This window comes from Hemitrygon akajei, chromosome 10 (genome assembly GCF_048418815.1).
Source record: "Hemitrygon akajei chromosome 10, sHemAka1.3, whole genome shotgun sequence".
In the NCBI taxonomy this organism is placed as follows: domain Eukaryota; kingdom Metazoa; phylum Chordata; class Chondrichthyes; order Myliobatiformes; family Dasyatidae; genus Hemitrygon; species Hemitrygon akajei.
In genome coordinates this window covers 170119475-170139183 of record NC_133133.1, presented here as the reverse complement: position 1 = coordinate 170139183, position 19709 = coordinate 170119475, and the positions used below count along the sequence as shown (strand labels likewise).

General features: G+C 43.8%; 1 long non-coding RNA gene across 1 annotated transcript in view; it reads right to left on the bottom strand.

Moving 5' to 3' along the window:
* The window catches only part of LOC140734130 (uncharacterized), a 37033-nt gene extending 18348 nt beyond the window's left edge, over positions 1-18685 (bottom strand). Inside the window, exon 1 of the long non-coding RNA XR_012100487.1 lies at positions 18260-18685. This is a non-coding gene — a long non-coding RNA (uncharacterized lncRNA). The remainder of the gene's footprint in view (positions 1-18259) is intronic.
* Positions 18686-19709: the final 1024 nt, after the last annotated feature.

Sequence of the window (19709 nt, the reverse complement as noted above, 5' to 3'; positions counted from 1 at the left end):
GAGTTCGTGGATTCGCGACTGGCAGCAGCTGAGGTCGATTGGCCGGGTGGCGGGGTCTGCTGCGTCCACGGGGCCAGCGGGAGATCGCGCGGCTGGACAGCATCAGCGTTGTGCAGAGCAGCCTCCAGCGTGTCGGCCAGCTCGATCGCCAAGCGTAAGGTAAGATCGGCATTTTCCAGCAGCCGCTGGCACAAGTACACTGACCTGATCCCCGTAACGAAGGCGTCTCGTACTAGCAGCTCCGCATGCTGTTCCGCCGTCAGTCCCCTGCAGTCGCGGGCCCGCACGAGTGTCTGTAGGGCCCAGACAAACTCAGCGCTCGACTCTCCGGCCCACTGCCGCCGTGTTGCTAAGTGATGTCTTGCATAGACGGTGTTCACCGGCCACAGGTATTGTCTTTTGAGGGCGTCCAGTGCCCCTTGGTAGGTTGGCAGGTCCCTGATAAGGGAGTATACCTTCGGACTGACTCTGGAGAGGAGGATTTTGTGCATAATAGCGGGCTCAGTCACGGGAATCTCTTCCAAGTATGATTGGAAGCATGCAAGCCAGAGTTCAAAGGCAATAGCTGCTTCTGGGGCTTGAGGATCAACGTAAAATACTTTACATGTTTTAAAATTCTAGCTAATAAAATTGATGCACCATCAATAACTCTTGGAGACGTGAATCGAGATAGGCTTTTATTAGCTGGAAGAAAGCACCGTCAGCAGCAAGAGACCATCACACAACATCCTGGAGACTGAGGGAGGAGCAGTGCCTCCAATCACCTTTATACAGGGGTCAGTGGGAGGAGCCACAGGAGCAGTCAGCAGAGGGGCGTGTCCAGACAGGTATATGTAGTTCACCACAATACTCCATGTTGTCAACACTGTCTGCATCAGAAACCAGAAAAGGAAATGTGATTGTGTACAATTGTGAAATACACTTAACATCCCAACGAGGTAGAGGGTGACAAACTTTTGTGCGGTTTAAATTCATTTGTGCGCTAGTAGCAAAAGATGTGTGCATGGAGCCCTCAGACATGGAGCCTCGAAACAGGTCTCAGCCTCAGTTCAGCGCAGAACCACGTAAACATCGTGGAGCCCTCAGACACGGAGCCCCGAAACAGGCCTCAGCCTCTGCCTCTGCCTCTGCCTCAGAGCCTCAGTTCAGCACAGAACCACGTAAACATCATGGAGCCCTCAGACACAGAACCCCGAAACAGGCCTCAGCCTCAGCCTCTGCCTCTGAGCCTCAGTTCAGCGCAGAACCATGTAAACATCGTGGAGCCCTTAGACACGGAACCACGAAACAGGCCTCAGCCTCAGCCTCTGCTTCTGCCTCAGAGCCTCAGTTCAGCACAGAACCACGTAAACATCATGGAGCCCTCAGACACAGAACCCCGAAACAGGCCTCAGCCTCAGCCTCTGCCTCTGCCTCTGAGCCTCAGTTCCGCACAGAACCACGTAAACATCGTGGAGCTCTCAGACACGGAACCACGAAACAGGCCTCAGCCTCAGCCTCTGCCTCTGAGCCTCAGTTCAGCACAGAACCACGTAAACATCATGGAGCCCTCAGACACGGAGCCCCGAAACAGGCCTCAGCCTCAGCCTCTGCCTCAGAGCCTCAGTTCAGCGCAGAACCATGTAAACATCGTGGAGCCCTCAGACACGGAGCCTGGAGCAGCTGGAGCAGGCCCGAGCCTCAGCCTCAATTCAACCCAGAGCTGGGTAAAATCCGCAGAGTCTGCAGAGCCGGCCTGACCCTTGCCTCCAGTCCTAGCATCCTGCCTTTTTAATACATCTGGCCCAGTGTTTAGTTCACCCAAACATCAGTTCATTTCATGCTGTACGACTTGGACCCTGTCACATTGATACACTCTGGGCCCCGACGCCACCACCATGTTTCAGCCAATACCCGAACTTTCCAAATCAGCCTGGCACTAAGATCGATCAAACCTTACTCACAGCTTAGGTGGATGGGCCTCAAATCTATCCCTCCTCCACTCCGACTTTTCTCCACTCAGCTGGCCTCGACTTTGCTTTCCACTCGCACGTTTTGACCCTCGACTCAGCCTCACCTTACCTCTCTGCTATTTGCAGTGGTCATTTACCGTAAATCTTGCAAGAAAAGCTGGTATTTATAAAACATTCAGTTGTATTCTTTTGCAACACACACAAACTGCTGGAGGACCTCAGCAGGCCCCGCAGCATCGATGGAAAAGAGTAAGCAGTTGACGTTTTGGGCCGAGACTTTATCAGCATCATCTTAAACCAGAAACATAGTGGTGAATATAGTTATCCACGCAGCTGCAGTAATCTGTTTGTTGCAGGGTAATAACTGTTGCTAATATGGTGGTGTGGGACCGAAGGATTTTGTACCATCTGCCCGATGGTAGCAGTGAGAAGAGAGCATAGAACCATAAAACCATAGAACATTACAGCACAGAAACAGGCCCTTCGGCCCTTCTTGGCTGTGCCGAACCATTTTTCTGTCTCGTCCCACTGACCTGCAGCCGGGCCATATCCCTCCAAACCCCTCTCATCCATATACCTGTCCAAGTTTTTCTTAAATGTCAAAAGTGAGCATGGTTGGATGGTGGGGTCTTTGATGATGGATGCTGCTTTCTTTTGGCACTGCTCCATGTAAGGGTGCTCAATGAAGGGGAGGTCTTCACTTGGACCGCACTGTGTCACCACTCTCTGCGCTCTGCTGACAAACCCAATCCTGCTAGACTACCTAACAACAAGAGCTGGAACAAAACACACAAAATGCTGGAGGGAATTGGCAGATCAGGCAGCATCTATGGAGGGAAGTAAACAGTTAAATTTTCGGAGCCAGGTTCTTTATCAGAAACTTTTCTCTTCTAAAAAAAACCTGGAAGTCATTAGATGTTTTTGGATTTGTGTTTTATTTTGTCATGGGTGGGTGGGGTTGATGCTCTTGCTGTCATTTGTGTGGTGTGTTTTTTGCACATGGGAGGGTGACGTTCTTACATTTTTTTTGCATGTGAAAGGGGTTGATGTTTTTCTTTGAACGGCTTCTAGGGTTTTCTTTGTTTTGTGGCTGTCTGGAGAACGGCGATTCTCAGGGCTGTGTACTGCATACGCACTTTGATAATAAATGCACCTTGAACGATGAAACCCGAAGGTTAACAGTGAGAAACACCTTCTACTATCCTGGAAATCTGTCTCAGAATTGTTGAATTCTCTCTTCTAGCAAAGGCCAACAAATAGATTTACTGATTGTAATGAGGGGTGTGGCCCATTCCAGAAGAAATGAACTCAATTTGTTTCAAAGTTTTCAGGTAATTGAGTTAACAAGGTTAAAGCCTGATATTTATTTTAGATCCCAGCATGCAAAGGATAAGCTCATGCAAATCAACATGTTAAACATTTACAATACTCAGTGGAAGAACAGGACCTAAACAAGGATCTAAACAGACTGCCAGTAATGTATTAACACCCTGCAACAAGAGAAAGGAGATAATTTTTAACAGCTGAGTTCAAAATTCCCTGCTCCTTTTCTGGTGTGGTTAACTCAGTTGGAGATTTGGAACTTGACACTATACACAAGAGTCAACCATTTATAAACCACTGTGTGACGGCAGCCAGACCTCGTGCTCCTGAAGGCAGCTGTCCCACAGCCTCTCATCTTTATGAGGACGTAGTGACTCAACACAGAATATAGACTTAACCTGGAACTTTGTGATTTGACTCTTTTAGAAGCTAAAGCACTATGGAAGAACAAACCTTGACTTTTGTTAGAGATTATCCTGGAGTCGTGAAATTATCCGAACATTTATTTATTTATTTATTTATTGAGATACAGCATGGAATAGGCCCTTCCAGCCCCTCGAACCGTGCCACCTAGCAACCTCGGCCTAATCATGGGACAACTTACAATGACCAATTAACCTACCAACCTGTACGTCTTTGGACAGTGGGAGGAAACCAGAGCACCTGGAAGAAACACACACGGTCACGGGGAGAGCGTACAAACTCCTTAAAGACAGCAGTAGGACAGCAGATATTAATTCAAGCGAGAACTAGCCTTCAGTTCTTAATGTAAGTTACAAGCAGTAATCAGTTGGAAGAGGACAGCTTTGCATGAAGTTCTGTCTACCAGCAGGGGATGACTGCTCAAGATCTATGGTTCAAGTCCAAAGCTCGAAGTCAATTTATTATCAAATAGATATGTGTCACCATATACCACAAACGTTTGTACTTTGAAATTTACTTTCTTGCAGGGATTTAGAGGTAAGGTACTGAGCAATAGTCTTGGGCATATATACTGTATATTGCTAGGGTGCCTGAGACTTTTACACAGTACGGTAGTAATTTTACACATTGCACTGTACTGGTGCCGCAAAAAAATGCAAATTTCATGACATTTCTGCATGATGATAAACCTGATTCTGTAATGGGTCTCTATTTTGGTCTGAGTATTGGAAGTGGGCAGGAAGAGGTGAACCATGGTTGGGTAAAGTGGAAGGGGGAAGGGAGGGAGTGGGAATCACCAGTGAGACATTCTGTAATGATCAGTAAAGGTATTGTTTGGAATCAAATGGCCTTGCCTGGTGTCTCAGAGCTGGGTGTGTCTGCGCCCATGTCACTGACCTCCCATCCCTGGCATTGCTTCCCACATCCCTCCTATGGCGCTCCACCCTCGCCATTCCCAACATCCTTTGCACCCGCCAGATTTACAAACTCGCTCTCCGCTCCAGTACAAATGCAGTACTGTACCCTAGCTGGAAATACGTGCCTGAGACTGTTTCACAGAACTATAACTAAAGACCTACAATAGAATCAATGAAAACCACACATAAACGAAAACTGACAAACAATGTGTAAAAGAAGACAAATTGTGCAAATAAGAAAACAATAAAATAAATAAATAATTCTGAGGCCATGAATTCTAGAACCCTTGAAAGTGAGTGCTTACGTTGTGGAATCAGTTCAGGGTTGAGTTGTAAAGTTATCCATGTCGGTTCAGGTGGTAATGTTCCTGAACCTGGTGGTAGGAGGCCTAAGGCTACTGCACCCATTGCCTGATGGTCGTAGCAATCAGAGAGCATGGCCTGGATGGTGCAGGTCCTAGATGACGAATGCTGCTTGCTTGTTGCAGTGCTCTTTGGAAATGTGCCTGTGACAGACTCGCTCGGCTGTATCCATCACTTCTTGCAGACTTCCCTGTCCTTGGGCATTGGTGTTTCCATACCAGGCCATGCTGCAACTGTGCATCTGTAGAAATTTGTCAAAGTTTTAGTTGGCCTGTCAGATTTCAGAATCAGAATCACGTTTGATATCACTGGCATATGCTGCGAAATTTGTTGTTACGCGGCGGCAGTGCATTGCGATACATAATAATAAAAACTGTAAATTTCAGTACATATATATTGAAAAGTTAAAATAAATATGCAGTGTAAAAAGAGAAAAACAAAGTAGTGAGCTGGTGTTCATGGGTTCAATTTCCATTCAGAAATCTGATGGCAGAGGGGAAGAAGCTGTTCCTGAATCATTGAGGCTCCTGTACCTCCTTCCTGATGGTAGCAATGAGAAGAAGGCATGTCCTGGGTGATGGGGTCCTTAATGTTAGATGCTGTCTTTTGAAGTATCACTCCTTGAAGATGTCCTGGATGCTGAGGAGGCTCCATGATGGAGCTGACTGAATTTACAACCTTCTGCAGCTTGTTTCAATCCTGTGCAGTAGCACGCCTCCTCCATACCAGACAGTGATGTAGCTAGTTGGAATGTTCTCAATGGTACATCTGTAGAAATTTATGAGTGTCTTAGATGACATATTTATGCAAACTTCTAAGAAATTAGAGGTGCGTGGTGATGGCATGTGCGCGTTCGTCCCAGGACAGAGCCTCTGATATGATAATGCCAAGGAATTTAAAGTTTGCAAAGTGATCATGAGACATTCTCTTATGCACCTGCCAAATGTAAGGCAATAGGGTTAATGACTGGTAGCCAATCATCACCTCTCAATGTATCGCACAAGGCTGATTCATTAAATGCTCCTGGTTGTAAGTGGCAGCCCACTGACCAAACTGTTGACACGGGACACAACAGCAGATCATCAGACTTCTGGTGGCAATAGGTAACTCTAGGTGGCATTATCGGAAGTATATCCTATAGCTTGGGAGTTTGTATCTGTGGTAAGTGGATGATTCAGAGAGTTAAAGCTATTTGCTGCTTTTAAGCAAGCTATTTTTCATCTTATGTTTCATTAAGCAATCATCCAGGTTCCATATTATCCAGAAGCTTCAAAATAGCTTTTTAAACACTTAAATGTTAATATAGACCTCAGCTATAAAGTTACCAGCCAAGTGACTTAACAGCTACAGGGAGTATGGTCACACCAAATTATTTTTATCGATTTAAATTTAAGCACTTACTCTAGACCAGCCCATCACAGCATTAGAGAAAATGGAAATTTTATGGTTGCTATGGTGACAATGTTGTGTGCTGATTAGGAGCCATTCATAATATATTTCCAAGACAATGAAGTGGAGGGGTGGGGGCGGACTAAATCAGTCTATCAATTGGTTTGCAGCAGTTCTGGAGGTGGGGGAAGAGTCTGAAACACGAGAAAGGCAAAGTTTGCCAAGGTGGGCACAGGCCCATTCAGAATGAGAATCAAGTTTAATATTACTGACATATGTCATGACCCAGTAGAGGTCTGACTCAGTTTGGGCACTGAACTGACTTCCCTGGAACTACACCAGCTTTGACTCTACTTCTCTAGAAGGGACATCGAGGGCTGGTCTCGCCAGCTAACAGTAGGAATTTGTTTAGACCTGGCTTGGCCAATCTGCACTAGAGAACTTCATGGTCTTCTGGTCATAGAGAGTGTCAATTAGTAGATAATAACAAGGCACATTCTGTGCACATCCCAGCCAGTGAAACCCATGAGTCATGGCTGTTTCTTCATCACAACTCATTAACCAGAAGGTCAATTCTGCCAAGGATCTTGTCCTTGGTGAGCTGTTGATCACAAGTGGCTACAAGAGTTTCTCTGAAGCTACAAAGGTGGACGCTGTCCTACCTCAGGGGAACACAAACAAATGTAGTGAAGGCCACTGAGGATCAGAATCAGAATCAGGTTTAATATCACCAGCGTATATCATGAAATTTGTTGACTTTGCAACAGCAGTATGATACAATACACAATAAAGAAAAAACTGTGAATTACTGTAAATATATATATATATATATATATATAAAACAGTTAAATAAGTTGTGCCAAAATAGAAATTTTTAGAAAAGAAGTGAGGTAGTGTTCATGGATTCAACGTCCATTCAGAAATCGGATGGCAAAGAGGAAGAAGCTGTTCCTGAATCGCTGAGTGTGTGTCTTCAGGTTTCTGTACCTCCTTCCTGATGGTAACAATGAGAACAAGGCATGTCTTGGGTGATGGGGATCCTTAACGATGGACACTGCCTTTTTGAAGCATCGCTCCTTGACGATCTCCTGGATACTATAGGGGCTGGTGCCCATGATGGAGCTGACGAAGTTTACAACTCCCTGCAGCTTTTTCTGATCCCGTGCAGTGCTTCCCCCACCCCACCCCACTCCCTCCATATCAGATGGTGATGCAGCCAGTTACAATGCTCTCCATAGTACAGCTGTAGAGATTTGCCAGTGTCTTTACTGAAATACCAAATCTTCTCAAGCTCTTGATGAAATATAGCCGCTATCGTGCCTTATTTGTAACTGCATTGATATATTGGGTCCAGGATAGGTCCTCAGAGATATTGACATGCAGGAACTTGAAATTGCTCAGTCTTTCCACTTCTGATCCCTCTATGGGGACTGATGTGTGTTCCCTCGTCTTACACACAGGCTCCTTTTGAAATTAATTTCTATGGAACGAGGGAGCCCCTGGAAAGATTAGCACATTTTGTCCTTTGGTAAGAAGTGATTGAGCTACCACTGTCTCTGGGTCTAAATCCCACATTGTAAGGGAGAGTGTTCCATGATTTAGATGCAGAGACAATGAAGGACTGATGATACATTTCCAAGCCAGGGTCATGTGCAGTTGCAGACGTTGTGTTTAGCGGTAGACATCAATGGCATGGGAAATATTGCAGGAGTAAACCAGGCAAAGTAAATGCATTGAGTTTTGTATGCAGAGAAGGAGTGCTTGAAGTTTAATCAGTCAAGGCCAGTACTTGTTGCCCCAGACATAAGAGGCACATTAAATTATCTTAAAAGAGGCCTCGCCAATTTTTTCATTAAGTTGTCTTTAAAGACTAAATGAGCAGGTAGCGGTTGAAACAAGATAGCAGAGGTGATCAGCATAGAACTTTGATGGGACATTGGTACCGTGTGAGAAGACAGTTTAGTTACCTGATAGTAATTGCCACGTCAAATTTCATACATCCGAGAGCTGTTCATTGTGATCTGCAGTTCAAGTATAATAGAGACAAAATGTGTGGCATAGGATCCTGAATTGTGAACTTTACTATGAAGTTGGCCTAATGAGATAGGGTTAAGAAACAGCCTTTATTATCAAACAAGCTGCTTCCATCCTGGGCTCAATTAGGGCTTCAGAACCGCAAAAGATTCTTGAGCAACACAAACAAGAAGCTGGAAGAACTCAGCAAGTTGGCCTGAAACAACAACTGTTTATTCCCCTCAACAGATAACTATAAGACATAGGGCCGTAAGACATGGGAGCAGAAATAGGCCGTTCAGCCCATCACTTCTGCTCCCATCGAGCCTGCCCCGCCATTCAATAAGATCGTGGCTGATCTGTCCGTAAACACAGCTCCATCGACCTGCCTTTTCCCCATGACCCTTAACTCCCCTACTATGTAAAAATCTATCTAACTGTATCTTAAATATATTTAGTAAAGAAGCCTCAACTGCTTCCCTGCGCAGAGAATTCCACAGATTCACCAGTCTCTGGGAAAAACAGTTTCTCCTCATCTCCATCCTAAATCTTCTCCCCTAAATCTTGAAAGTTCAATCATTAATTTTCTCTCTCAACCCCATTCTCCTGCCACCTCCCCATAGCCTTGAGGCCCTTTCTAATCAAAAACCTATTAAACTCCATTTTAAACATAAGCAGTGAATGGCCTCCATAGTTGTCTGCGGCAATGAATTCCACAGATTCCCCTCCCTGGCTACAGAATTTTTTTCTCATCTCTGGTCTAAAGGGACACCCTTCTATTCTGAAGCTGGGCTTTCTAGTCCTAGACTCCCCCACTATTGGAAACAACTTCTCCACATCCACCCTATCTAGGCCCTTCAATATTTAATAGATTTCAATGAGATCCCCTTAATTTTTCTAAATTCAGCAAGTACAGGCCCAGAGCCATTAAAATGCTCCTCATACATGAACCCTTTCATTCCCAGGATCTTTCTTGTAAACCTCCTCTAGGCCCTCTCTAATGCCAACTCACCCTTTCATAGTTAAAGGACCCAAAACTGCTCACCATACTCCAAGTGCAGTATGATCAATGCCTTATAAAGCCTCAGCATTACATCTTTGCTTTTACAGTACTATGCAAAAGTGCTCAACACATGTATATAGTTAGAGTGCCTCAGACTTTTGTATACAGTAATACTGTTAGTAATTTTACGTTTTGCACTGTACTGCTACCACAAAAAAAATGCATGCGTGTGTGAGTGATGGTAAACCTAATTCTGATCTGGGTCTCTATTGTGGACTGAGAGTGGGAAGGGGGCAGGGAGAGGGGAATCACGGTTGGGAAAACGGGAAGGGAGGAGGGGGAGCAGAAGGTATCAGAGAGGCATTCTGTAATGATCAGTTATTTGGAATTCAATTCAATGGGTGTGTCTGCACCTGCGCTACATCCCCGCCCCAACACTCCTTCTCTGCCACTTGTTCCACGACGCTCCACCCTCGCCATTCCCAACATCCTTTGCTCCCACCAGATTTACAAGCTCACTCTCTGCTCCACATTGACAAATACAGTACCGTGCAAAAGTCATAGGCACCCTACCCATATATACTGTATGTGCCTAAGACTTTTGCACTGTATATTCTAGTCCTCTCAGAAATAAATGCTAACTTTGCATTTGCTTTCCTTACTACCAACTCAACCAGCAGGTTAACCTTTAGGGAATCCTGCACTAGAACTCATAGATGTTGCCTGACATGCTGAGTTCCTCCAGCATTTTGCGATTGTTTCAGAAAACATGTTCGGCATAAGTAGAGAAAGTGCAGCCAATGCTACTTTGTACTAAGACACAGCCTTGGTTTTAACTAGCATCAGTGCTCAAGTCCGAAGATGTCTATTTATAGGATGGATGGTTACCTTCTGGCAAAGGTCTGGGTACTTCCGCTGACGTTACCTAGGACACAGGAGGTTCTATGAAGCACAGACACACAAAATGGAGAAGAGCATCTATAGTTTTGGAAAGTTCCTGCTAAAGGTGTTTTCAAATGTAAGCACATAATCTTTTTTCAGAGGTCAACGTTGACCATAAAATCTGTTTCAATGGATATGCATTCAGCCAATCACCCAGAAAGTACTGCATAGGAGCAGTTGTTTGTGTGTGTCTTCCCTCATATGCATGGACAGAGATATTCCTTAACCTGTGCTCTCAAAACCAATAATACATTGACAGAATTATCTATCAGTTAACAAATCTGAAGGACAAAATTCCTGAATTGTATGGTCATTTTAATTGATTAAGGATAAGTTATATCCATATGGAATGATGTGTTTTATCAACAGTGCCAGAAACAAGGACCAATGTGTGAAATGGAACACAAATGTATCCAGTAGGAGGGAAGCATTTTATGGGAATGGAGTTCTATCAAAGAGATCCAATTCCACATCAGGACTTCAGGGAAAAGTGACAGCTACAGAGACTGACTTGCTTTCAGAACAGTAATTATCTTACTGAAAATTATTTCAAGATGTAGATGCTTCAGAACTCATTACTTTTAAACAGCAGACTTAATAGCCAACAGATAATACTAAATTTATTCTTCTCTGTCATTGAGACGCGTTGGCCCAGATTTTGTGGTAGAGGTGACCGGCAAGCTTTTTGATGTCTCCAATCTTTATTCCAAGAAACTCATGGCAATTCCCAGAGTTACAAACATGCAAACTTTAACACAGGAATCTCAACACTGCCATTAGTGATCTGGTGATCCCAGCTTGCTTTCCCACAGCTGTTTACTATAACTTTGCTGAATTCTTTTATGCACTGGTCCCACTGTAAAGATCACTGAAAGTCTCAAGTTTTGTTGCACAGGATCAAAGCAACTGATTGTCTTCCTAACTGGAAGACCATATTCTTTGTGATCAGAAACAACAGCTCCACCTCACTGGCAATTAACACTGGTGCACCTCAGGGATGTGTGCTTAGCCCACTGTTATACCCATGACTGTGTGGGTAGGCAGAGTCAAATGCCATCTATAAATTTGCTGACGATACAACCATTGTTGGCAGAGTGTCAGATGGTACAGAGAGGGCACACAGGAATGAGATGTATCAGTTAGTTGAGTGTTGTTGTAACAACGTTGCACTCAACTTCAGTAAGACCAAAGAACTGATTGTGGGCTTCAGAAAGGAAGTCACTAGATATCAGAAGTGGAAAGAGTGAGCAATTTCCTGTTGCTGGGTACCAATATCTGTGAGGATAACATGGTCCCAACATATCGATGCAGCTACAAAGGTGAGAAGGCCTTGGCAGACAGGATTAAGGAAAACTCCAAGGCATTCTACAAGTATGTGAAGAGCAAAAGGATAAGACGTGAGAGAATAGGACCAGTCAAGTGTGACAGTGGGAAACTGTGTATGGAACTGGAGGAGATAGTAGAGGTACTTAATGAGTCTTTGCTTCAGTATTCACTATGGAAAAGGATCTTGGCGATTGTAGGGATGACAAACAGTGGACTGAAAAGCTTGAGCATGTAGATATTAAGGAAGAGGATGTGCTGGAGCATTTGGAACGCATCAAGTTGGATAAATCACCAGATGTACCGCAGGCTACTGTGGGAGGTGAGGGAGGAGATTGCTGAGCCTCTGGCGATGATCTTTGCATCATCAATGGGGATGGGAGAGGTTCCAGAGGATTGGAGGGTTGCGGATGTTGTTACCTTATTCAAGAAAGGGCATAGAGATAGCCCAGGAAATTATAGACCAGTGAGTCTTACTTCAATGGTTGGTAAATTGATGTAGAAGATCCTGAGAGGCAGGATTTATGAACACTTGGAGGGGTATAATATGATTAGGAATAGTCAGCATGGCTTTGTCAAGGGCAGGTCGTGCCTTACGAGCCTGATTGAATTTCTTGAGGATGTGACTAAATACATTGATGAAGGTAGTACAGTAGATGTATTGTATATGGATTTTAGCAAGGCATTTGATAAGGTACCCTATGAAAGGCTTATTGAGAAAGCAAGGAGGCATGGGATCTAAGGGGACATTGCTTTGTGGATCCAGAACTGGCCTGCACACAAAAGGCAAAGAGTGGTTTTAGACAGGTCGTACTCTGCATGGAGGTTGGTGACTTGTGGTGTGCCTCAGGGACCTGTTCTGGGACCCCCTACTCTTCGTGATTTTTATAAATGACCTGGATGAGGAAGTGGAGGGATGGGTTAGTAAATTTGCTGATGACGCAAAGGCTGGGGATGTTGTGGATAGCGTGGAGGGCTGTCAGAGTTTACAGTGGGACATTGATAGGATGCAAAACTGGGCTGAGAAGTGGCAGATGGAGTTCAACCCAGATAAGTATGAGGTGGTTCATTTTGTAGGTCAGATATCATGGCAGAATATAGCATTCATGGTAAGACTCTTGGCAGTGTGGAGGATCAGAGGGATCTTGGGGTCCGAGTCCATAGGACACTCAAAGCTGCTGCGCAGGTTGACTCTGTGGTTAAGAAGGCATATGGTGTATTGCCCTTCATCAACCGTAGGATTGAGTTTAGCAGCCGAGAGGTAATGTTGCAGCTATATAGGACACTGGCCAGACACCACTTGGAGTACTGTGCTGGTCACCTCACTACAAGAAGGATGTGGAAACCATAGAAAGGATGCAGAGGAGATTTACAAGGGTGTTGCCTGGATTGGGGAGCATGCCTTATGAGAATAGGTTAAGTGAACTTGGCCTTTTCTCCTTGGAGTGGCAGAGGATGAGAGATTACCTGATAGAGGTATTTAAGATGATGGGAGACATTGATCATGTGGATAGACAGAGGCTTTTTCCCAGGGCTGAAATGGCTAACATGAGAGAGCACAGTTTTAGGTGCTTGGAAGTAGGTACAGAGGAGATGTCAGGAGTAAGTTTTTTTTACGCAGAGTGGTAAGTGCATGGAATAGGCTGCCAGCGATGGTGGTGCAGGTGGAAATGATAGGGTCTTTTAAGAGACTCCTGGATAGGTACATGGAGCTTAGAAAAGTAGAGGGCTATGGATAACCCTAGGTAATTTCTAAGGTAAGGACATGTTTGGCACAGCGTTGTGTGACGAAGGGCCTGTATTATGCTATAGGTTTTCTATATTTCTATGTTTCTAATTTACAGTGACCAATTAACCTACTAACTGGTATGTCTTTGGACTGTGGGAGGAAACCGGAGCACTGGCAGGAAACCCACATAGTCATGGGGAGGACGTACAACTCGTTACAGGCAGAGGCGGGTATTGAACCCAGCTCGCCGGCACTGTAAAGCAATATGCTAACCACTATGCTACCGTGCTTTCCTAATATCTAATCACCACACTACCATGCCGCCAGAAGTTTATTATCCTCAACAAACATTTCTATGTGGAACAGTTGGTCTAGCAATAGTTGATCTAATGAAACATAACCAGACCCTAACCTGTATAAGCCCAGTAACATATCTCAGCACACAATGCCTCTCAGTCCGTGTACACCCAGGATCTGTGCCGAGCTTGGAGCAGCCAGACACAAAGTTACTAAACTAATCTTGGATAACTGTAGTGGGGAAAAGACTGCCATCCTGCATAAATGTGAGCTGTGGTTTCTGGTGATATCACATCCTTCCTGCATGAACTAACTAAATATTTAAGTATTACCCTAGTGGTGAATTCTTTATGAATTCAATGAGCAATTCATTTCTTCAGAAGGTATCAGTTTACTTGTTCCATGATGTTTAATATCTTGCACATTTGTTTTGAAACTATCTATTGAAACTATCAATATGAGTCAGTTACTGTTTCTCTACAACCTCTAGTTGTCTTGGTGACTTCATTTATGTTGGCATAATGGTTGGCCCGTTCCCCATCTGATATGGTAGACAGGACAGTACTTTGTAATTCAGGTCCCTCCTCTCAGTAACATACAGCATTGCCATTTCATCCTTGATATCAAAAAGATATTTTTATCAGTTTTAAATGAGAATTACTTGATAACACTGGTGTATAACCACCTTCTGCATATTTGTGGAAGGATCTATGACAGAGGTACAAGGGCTGGACTGTAAAATTGTACTCTGGTGTAATTTATGCACTGATATGTCCATCTATTAAAACCGCCCTTCTTCAAATTCAACCTTTTAACTTCGAATCAACTTTGCATATGATTAATGCAAAATATTGAAATTTTTTTCATCAATGACTTAAGACAGTTTGGTGCTCCTCTACGTTGGTGTGACTCATAAACTGGGGACTGCTTCAGTGAGCACCACTGCTCCAAAAGCAAAACTTCCCAGTGGCCAAACATTTGAATTCCAATTCCAGTTCCTGTTCTGACATATTGGTCCATGGGCATCCTCTTGTGCCAAGGTGAGGCCTACCTCAGGATGGAGGAGCAACATCTTATGTTCCATCTGGGTAGCCTCCAACCTGATGGCATGAATAACGATTTCTCCTTTTGGTAAACCCCCCTCCCCCATTCTGACTTTTCACCTCTTCTCACCGACCTATCACTTCCCCTGGGTCCCCTCCTCCTTCCCTTCCTCCTATGGTCCACTCTCCTCTCCTGGCACATTCCTTCTTCTTCAGCCCTTGACCTTCCCCACCCACCTGCCTTCACCTATCACCTTCTAGCTATCCTCCTTCCTCCCCCCCCCACCATTTTATTCTGGCACCTTCCCCCTTCCTTTCCAGTCCTGAAGAAGGGTCTTGGCTCGAAGTGTCAACTGTTTATTCATTTCCATAGATGCTGCCTGACCTGCTGAGTTCCTCCAGCATTTTGAGTGTGTTGTTTTGGATTTCCAGCATCTGCAGATGTTCTCGAGTTTAAATTAAAGGCATTTTCATAAAACTGATCCCCCTGAAGATTGGAATTGACACATACATTGTGTGTGCGGCGCGATGACATAGCAGTTAGTGCAATGCTCTACCGCAGGACCTGTAAGATCAGGGTTAATAAATCAGCTGTGAAAAATCAGTAACTAATTAATCAGGCATGATGCAATGGCGGAGCAGACTTGATGAGCTGAATAGGCTGCCTCTCCTCTTATGTCTCAAGGTGTTATGGTTCAATTCCCGCCACTATCTGGTAGGCGTTCATAAGTTCTCCCATTAGCGTGTGGATTTCACAGTTCAAAGTTCAAAGTACAATTATTATCAAACTATGTATACCTTATACAACCCTGAGGTTCATTTCCTTACAGGCAGCCAAGAAACAAAGAAATCCCAAAAGAACCTGTTTTAAAAGGCCGTCAAACAACTAATGTGCAGAGAGAGGGAAAAACAAATTATGCAATTGATGAAAGTAAGTGAATAGCATTCAGAACTAAAGTTTTACAAAAGGCATGAAGCCAGGTATCACTGCAGCCGGAGCAGACCACAGCCTCAGTTCAGTGCAGAGCTGAGTAAATGTCACGGAGCAGCAGGCTGCATGCTCCAGTTTCCTCACACAATCCGAAGACATACAGATTAGGGTTAGTGAGTTAGAGGACATGCTGCATTGTCACCAGAAACGTGGTGTTACTTGTGGGTTGCCCAGCACGATCCTTGTGATCTGATGCAAAACATTACATTTCTCTGTACGTTTCGATGTACATGTGACAAATAAAGTTAATCTTGAACCTACATTAATGCAACTTTTACACCCGTTTTATGTTGTGCCTTCAGTTATGTAAAAAATACCCAAGTACAATGAAGAAGTAAAGCGATTTTAAGTTATTACTATAATCCTTCTATGACATGACATGTGGACTAACCTTTAGGAGATGAGAATTATAACCAAATCTTCAGTTCTTTCAACAGAACACAGTGGCAAATACTAAAATAATTGATGAACTTTCTATCAGTTTAGCCCTTCTGATCCTTGTGGTAAGTAACAGAGAGCTTCAGTGCCTGCTCATGTATGTTCATTCCCAAGAAGAAAGCTATGGTTTATCTCGGGCATAAATGCTTCAAACCCAGAGTAATTACATATGGCATCTGAGGACGTGTGTATCCTCTAATTCGCCATATATTGTATGCTGAGTGGACTCTGCAAGTTCTTGTAATGTTGATGCAATTCAATAGAGGAATACGAACAAAAGAGTGATTACTGAAAATCTTGCGCTGTCATTTGCCGATCTGATCTAAAAAAAACAGGACTCTAATGACACATAATTAAATTTAGCACTGAATTTACCAATATTAGGCTGTCATTTACTGACAGCAGAACGAATGGCATAGCCAATGATAATTATGTTTGTATGACCTGTATAATACAAAATTTAATTGCCAGGTGATTTAAGACAAAACTGGCACATCATTATAAACACAAGAGATTTTGCAGATGCAGAAAAGCTTGAGAAAAATACATAAAGTGCTGGAGGAATCTCAGCAAGTCAGGCTGCATTGATGGAGGAAAATAACTGTTCCTGATGGAGGATCTCGGTCTGAAACACCAACTGTTTATGCCCCTTCATTGCTGCTGCCTGACTTGCTGTGTTCCTCCAGCACTGGTGTATGCTGTTACACATAACTAACAAGGTCATCTAGTGTACAAATTTCACCAGTTCCTTCCTGTAACATTCCTCAGAAACCACTCAGTTCAGTTCCTGGGATCTGCTGATGTAGTTGTACAACAGCTCTGAATGCTAGTGCTTTAAATTAAAATTAAATAGATTTTACACTGGCAAAAGTCACCATCAGTGAGGCACCATGATTAAGTATCTATGCATTTACCCTTTAGCAGCTGTCAATTATAAAAACATATGAGAAAATTTGAGCAACACAGGCATCACTTGATATACTTGGGAAAAAACAAAAATAAGGCAAGGCCTTTTCCTGCCATAGCTGTAAACTACCGTAGTAAGATGTAGAAATCTGTCTCTTTTGAGGTGTGCTTAGAGTTAGAATGCAGGAAACACAGTAACACACAAATAGGATGTATTGACAACCAAATAATATGTCAACAACAAGTCAAGTCAAGTAGCTTTTTATTGTCATTTCAACCATAACTGCTGGTACAGTACACAGTAAAAATGAAACAACGTTCCTCCAGGACCATGGTGCTACATGAAACAACACAAAACTACATTAGACTTCAGACCTAAACGGGACTACATAAAGTGCACAAAACAGTACAAGACAGTACAAAAATTAATAAACAGGACAATAGGCACAGTAAAGAGCAAATTACAATATAATAATAAATGATGTAAATGTAATTGTAAATGTAAATGCACACCTGCAAATGTAAATGTAAACAATGTAAACAATGTTTTAGCAGGAATTGAGAAAGAAATGAGCAAAAATTGCAAATGGAGTGGAGTTCAGGTGTGTGTGTGTGTGTGTGTGTGTGTGTGTGTGTGTGTGTGTGTGTGTGTGTGTGTGTGTGTGTGTGTGTGTGTGTGTGTGTGTGTGTGTGTGTGTGTGTGTGTGTGTGTGTGAGCACAAATGACTGGGAGCTCTGAAAACTTGGCCTCATATCCTATATCTGAATCAGAAAGACAAGAGATAAAGCAAAGTCATTATAATGCAAATAACTTGGGTAACCAGTTCACCTAATTTCACTGCAAGGGTTGCTTGATGGTTAAACACCAAGCGATGTTTTCAAAAACCTTATTTGAGTATCTCACCTAAAAGAGAGGAACCACCAACAGAGCTCCAGTAAAAAGTGAGGTTCCAATATGCTGTCAACCTTGGAGTAGAAAAAGAACTATACCTTTCTAAGAGGTACTGTAGCAAAATGGCTTTATTACTGGAATGCTTAATATCCCTGGGTAATGAATACGTTCCCTATTTAGATTCAAGATTGTTTTTCCTGTCATTCTTCAGTACATGACTGTAAAGGACAATGAAATAATTCCTACTGCAGATCAGATGCCAATAAAAAACACAATAAAAATCACATTAAATATAATTACATAAGATTAGCTCACAGTATGTCGTTGATTGCAGATGCAACAGAAGTGTTCCCCTGTGCAGGTCCAGCAAAAAGCTTTAAAAACCCAGTCTTTATTAGAGAGGTACAGCCTAGCAGAGCGGTCATCATGGGAGCTGTCATCGTCGGAGTAGTCTGAGTCAGAGTAGTAAGGCTTTGGCTCAACAGCGCTTCAGTGAGAAAAGCAAAGGCAAGGTAAGTAACCATAAGACCATAAGACATAGCAGCAGAATTAAGCCATTCAGCCCATGGAGTTTGCTCTGCCAGTCCATCAAGGCTGATCCTGGAGCTCGCTCAACCCCATACACCTGCCTTCTTGCCAAATGCTTTGATGCCCTGTCTGATCAGGAAACATTCAACGTCCGCCTTAAATATACACATGGACTTGGCCTCCACCAGAGTCTGTGGCAGGTCATTCCTTTTTTTTTCATGAGAGTATAGGGGAGAGTTGGTGTCAAACTAGACTCTGGGAATTGAGGAGTCTAATGGTTTGGGGGAAGAAACTGTAACTCAGTCTGGTCGTGAGAGTCTGAATGCTTCGGTACCTTTTGCCAGATGGCAGGAGGAAGAAGAGTTTGTATGAGGGGTATGTGGGGTCCTTCATAATGCTGTTTGCTTTGCGGATGCAGTGTGTGGTGTAAATGTCTGTAATGGCAGGAAGAGAGACCCCGGTGATCCCTTCAGCTGACTATCCGCTGCAGGGTCTTGCAATCCGAGACGGTGCAATTTCCAAACCAGGCAGTAATGCAGCTGCTCAGGATACTCTCGATACCTCCTCTGTAGAATGTGGTGAGGATGGGGGTGGGGGGGGGTGGGAGATGGACTTTTCTCAGCCTTCGCAGAAAATAGAGACGCTGCTGTGCTTTCTTGGCTATGGCTCTGGTGTTGAGGGACCAGGTGAGAAGCAGTATAGAGACTAAGAAATATTGTTAGTCAGGATCCCAAGATATCTCCCCTACTATTCCTTAAAAGTAGTGCCATGGGATCTTCTGAGTCCACTTGTCAGAGGGAATGTGGCCTCAATGTAGCATTGGTTCGCCATACTGCAACTCTCTGACCCACTTGTCTTCACCTATCACCTTCTAGCTATCCTCCTTTCTCACCCCACCTTTTGATCCTGTCATCCTCCACCTTCCATTTCAGTCCTGAAAAAAGGGTGTTGGCCCAAAACGTTGAGTGTTTATTCATTTCCATCGACACTGCCTGACCTGCTGAGTTCCTCCGGCATGCTATCAGTGTTGCAATCGGTTCCCAACCACACTCTGCAAGCTCTACAACCTGAAAGGGGAGTGGGCAGCAAGGACAGAGGAACACTCTCTCTTGCAAGTTTTCCCCGCAAGTTTCATGCCACCCTAATCTGGATATAATCATTATTTTTATTAATACCATGCCTGAAACAGTCAACCAGCAAACTGGAATGCCTTTGCTGCAAGTACTGTGGCAAATAA